Consider the following 5,317-nt stretch of genomic DNA (forward strand, 5'->3'; position numbering starts at 1 on the left):
CTACGGGAGAATCTGCTGACATTATTTTGCTCCGTGATCATGCCAAACTCCCTTGTAAATATCTACATTTACATACATAGATTTGTGCTGCTATCCATCTTGGTCTGAGAAGCTTCTTATTACAGAGGGTTGTGGTTAATGCAGAAGCTCATGACCATTCACAGTGCTGATAAGCAGAGATTGAATGAGTGCTCAGCCATGGATGGAACACCTTTATCAAACCACACCCTCTCCAGGGCTCAGGCCACCTCACGAGTGAATGGAAGAGCCACAGAACCGGGCGGAGAGCTGTGAGACGCTGACATCTGGGTGCAACGTGGCTGCTGCAGGCGTGGGCCTGTCGCAGCAGCCCTGGGTCTGTGAAAGGTCAAGCCAGTTAATAATCCCAGCATGAATGGGGGCCTCCCAGTACAATACCCTGCCTGAGGAGCTGTGGGCAGTGGACAGTTAAGGAGGCAGGGAGAGCACGTCTCTGAGCGCCTGTGCCCCAGTGGATGGCCTCACAGCCATGTGCACATGGGCAGCACTGAGTGGATTCAATGAGGTGTTACAAAGGAAGGCAGGAAGTTGGGAGGGAGATGTATTGGGGTTGGTCTGGGGGGATTTGAAAAGAAGGAATGAGGGGTAGATACAACCAAAATACACTGTGTATACATATAAAATTTTCAAAGATTATAATAAAATAATAAACATATATAAATGCCATCTCTCTTATACAATACATAATAGAAATGAATATAAAGAGGCTAAAAGCTCATGCTAATAGTACCGATAGCACACTCATTAGGGTTGGGAAATGATGTAAGTTCATGCCAAGTGTTTTCTTAGGACCTTGGAGTGTCAGCTGCAAAGGCATCAGCTGATCCTGGTCCCAGATGGTTTCTCCTGGCCCAGGATAGTCCGAAGGAAGACTAGGGCTTGCACACAGAGACAGACACAGCAGCTGGAGGCCATCAGCACAGGGCCACACCCCGACCTGTCCTGTAGGACTCTAAGACCCCTTCCTGTCCTACCTGCCTCTAGGCCTCCCTGTAGACTCCGTCATGGGAAGCCTGACAGGGACGCTCACCCGACATCTCTCAGTTCTGTCACTGGCACACAGGCCTGGGCCAGGCTCAAGTCCTAGCGAAGCCTAAAGGAGGAAGGAATGCTGAAGGCCTGAGATTAAACTGGAGGAGTTTGTTTCATTCCTGGAAAAGGAGATGGTTTATTGTTACTAAAAGAGACATGAGATATTCTGGGATGTCAGTGCTGTGGGATCCCACTCTGCTCTCCTGTCAGCTTTCTGGTCCTTGTGACTACCATGCAAAGAATTCAGAGGAGACATGCAGAGCAGTGTAGTAAACACAAGTGAGGTGCCTTCCAAGGACAAGAGTGAGCAGTGGGCAGAGGGTTCACTGCAGAGCTGAACACTGTCAGTGGGGGAGAGTGGACAGTGGTCAGTCACTGTGGTGATTTATATGTAAGGCATGCTCTATACTGTTTCTAAAAACCTTTGGAACAAACAGATTCCCGGTGGGTTTGGGTATCCAGGCGATTGACAGGTCCATGTAGCTGACTTACAGGAAGGAACATTGGTACTCCCATCTTTTAGCAGAATGTCTCCATATCACAATTTTATAGGGATCAGGGCTCCTGGAACCAGGTTTAGATAGCCACCTCCTAACAACCTCCTAAGCAGTTCAGGATGTCACATTTCTTCCCAGGACCAGATAAAGGACTCAGATTCTATTCCTCTGGCCAGATTCCTGCAGTTCCTGTTCTCAGTTTTACAAGCTGTAAGGAAGGGAGGAGTCCAGCCCCAATGTCCTCCAATCCTGCTGCTATCTAACGAGCTACCAGACATCCAAGTTACACACAGAGTGTGACGTAGTACAGAACAAAGTGGCATAAAGAAGAAAGGTGTTTTCTGCTTAAGGCTACCCAAGCTGGCTCATTCAGTGAAGCAGACCGAACACTTTGCTCTGAATACAATACCTATTTGAAGCATAACCACATAGAATCTTTGAGAGGCTAAAAGAAACATGGTCTGCAAGAGACGGGAGAGAAAAATCATAAACTCTGTTTTCTCTGGCAGGGAAATTATAGAAAATGTGAATGCTCCGGAACGGAAAAAAGATCCCCAGCATACAATGAAAACGGAGTCAAAGAATACTGGCGTCATGCAGCCCAGTGAAAGAGGCAGTTACACAAAGCAGTTACACAGAGCAAGCCTGGCAGTCAGGAAAAGTAAACGCTGTCATGGGAAGCGAGCACGAAAAAAATCACGCACGACGCTGGCGTTTAAAAAAGACCAAAATAAAGATGACTGGAGGAAATATAAATAGACCACTGTTTGAATAAACAGTCTTCATCCAAATAGAAGAATCTACACTAGAAAAATGTCCCCCAGCTACGTGTGGTGAGTCATTTGGAAACGAAGGCCAGAGACGGGTTACCCGATGGTCTGAGAGTTTTTTCAATTTTCCAGGAAATGTTCATAAAACTAATCATAAATATTCCGATTACATTGTTAGACTTTAGTATTAAGAGCATCTAGCAATGGGCTGGAGAGATGACTCAGTGACAAGTAGCCTTTGCTGTTCTTGCAGAGGACTCGAGTTGGTTCCTTGCACTCATAGGCAGCTCACAATAGCCTATAACTACAGATCCTGGGGATCCGTGGGCACCTGCATGCATGTGTACACACACATACACATATATACATAAAAATAACAAACCTTGGGGAAAAAAGCATCTAGGAAGCATAAGATACAGAAGAAACCATTCTGAAATACAAAGACGAAATAATGGCAGGCCTTGACTCTCAGGGTTGAACCCGCTATCAGGATTTCTGCTTAGTTTGAACAGGGAACTGTGGGTTTGTAAAACATGGCACGTACCAAACAGAAAAGGCTCACCGAAGTCTCTGCCCTTCTCCCCAAACTCCAAATACATCCCACGGACTACTTTACACCTCCTGACAACACAAAACAAAAATTTTCTAAACTAACACCCTGATGTTCTTTTGAAAATCGTGCCCTAATTTCTGTCATTAAGCATTTGCCATACAAGCATCAAGACCTGGCTTTGGATCCCTAGAACTCAGGGGAAACTGAACACGGTGGCACATACCTTTAATCCCAGAGCTCCTACAATGAGACGGCAGGTGGCCCCAGACGGGCGTGGGCAGAAGAGACCTGTGCTGAAGAAGGTGGAAGGTGAGGACCACTGCGTGAGGTTGTCTTCTAACATCCACATGTGTGTGCTGTGTGCATGTGCCCCCCCACACACACACTTTAAAAATTCTTTTTAAATTTTATTTGCTATTCTTATGTGTATGCATGCATTGCCTGCATGTAGGTAAGTGCACCCGTGTCGCGCAATGCCCACGGAGGCCAAAGAGGCTATCGGATCCCCCGGGGCTAGAGTTACGGACAGTTGTTAGCGGCCATGTGGGTGCTGGGATTCAAATCCAGGTCTTCTGCAAGAACAACCAGTGTTCTTGGCCTCTGAGCTCTCTCTCCAGCCCCTAAAAATTCTTTTTAAAGGGCAGAGGAGATGGAAAACAGAAGAGTCACCCTTGACTTCTCTCCCCACTGTTCCTAACCCCTGTCCTGTTCATGAACATCATTGGTTTTACTCTGGAAACACCCCTCTAGAATCCCAGCTGGCTCTGAACTGAACATGTCTTACCCTGTCCTCTACTTTCACCTTACAGGTTTCTGTCATTTCCACCCAAGGTTACCCAGGAAACCCCTCATTTTCTCCGCTCTGCCCTAACTTAGGGCAACCTGATGATTGATCAACTAACTCAGGATATCTGAGAGCAAACTGGACCCTGACATCAGGCGTATATAAGGGCTGTCTCACGCAAGCCAGCGCCTGTGGTCACACATTGAGTCTCAAATCAGAAGTCACATAATAGAAGTAAGAGAGGGATTTCTATGTATTTCCTGCAAGGGAAGTGTTGGCATGGGGAGGCTGTGGCCAGGGTAACATTAGCAAGGTTGTGTGGTGGGTTAGGGTTTATTCAGGGATGTTCCAGTTGATGCTAAGTGAGACCTGGGGACACGCATAAGAAAAATTATCAATTATTAATTAAGTCTTGGCCATTCAGGGACCGTTATGTAAGTTACCGTCTCTCTTCCTAGATTTGGGACTCTGTTTTGTTCAAGGTCTTTTTAGTATTAAAGCAAGAGCCTAACGCTTTCCAGGTGGGTACTTTGCCATGCTCTGCACCCTGGATTGTTTGGAAAATAGCCTGACATGAGCAAATCTGACCCATGACAGGCTGGCTATTGGTAGTGGACATGGACTTCAGTTTCCTGGTTACATATGACTGTCCACCTTCCAATTATATGCTCATTTTCCAAGTACCTAATGTAAAGTAGGTACCAAAGTAATTCTTGTTCAAAAAACGTCACTCAGTTCTGACAGAATTCCAAGACTGTACAACTATATTGATTACTTTCTCTGTCACTGTGCACAAACACCTGACGAGAAGCCGCTGAGAGAGGGAAGGTCCATTTTTGCTCGTGGTGTGAAAAGATGCAGTCCTCAAGGTGGGGACGGTGTGATGGCGGGAACAGTCTACCTCTAGCAGCAGCATGAAACTGCCCACTCACAGGCAAGTGGACCAGGAAGGAGAGAGGGGGCAGAAGTAGGACAGAGCTATGAAGCCCAAGGCCAGAGGGCTGGAGAGGTGGCTCAGAAGTGAGAGAACTGGCTGTTCTTGCAGAGGACCCATGTTTGGTTCCCAGCACCCACATGGCAGCTAACAACCTTCTGTAAGTCCAGTCCCAGGGGATCATATGCCCTCTTCTAGCCTCCATCGACACTGCTTGCACAGCTGTAGGGTAAACCACTCCTTAATATAAAATAATAATAATGAAAACAAAACAAAAAAATATTAAGGTCACTTCTCAGGGACCCACTTCCTCCAGCAAGCCTCCACCTCCTAAGATTCCACAAACTCCCAAGACAGCACCATAAATATTGCCAGAGAAAGATCTGCAGTGCCCACAGAGGCCAGAAGAGGGCATCAGGTCTCCCTAAAGTTGGAGTTACAGGTGAGAGCTGTTTGATTTGGTTGCTGAGAACTGAACTTGGTTCTCTGCAAGAACAGTGTTTGCTCTTAACCCATCTCTCTAGCCCTAATCTAACTTATTTTTAGAAAACTTGACACTACAAGTGGGCAAAAATAAATTATCCTAATGAAAAGAACATCAACCACATACCCAATCCACTAAAAGAAAATAGAGTTTTTTTAGTACCAAAAATCAAACTAATTCCATAGCATCAGGAAAACAAAACTAAACAACAACATATATATATA

Source organism: Nannospalax galili, unplaced genomic scaffold (genome assembly GCF_000622305.1).
Source record: "Nannospalax galili isolate Female #2095 unplaced genomic scaffold, S.galili_v1.0 scaffold1962, whole genome shotgun sequence".
NCBI lineage: Eukaryota > Metazoa > Chordata > Mammalia > Rodentia > Spalacidae > Nannospalax > Nannospalax galili.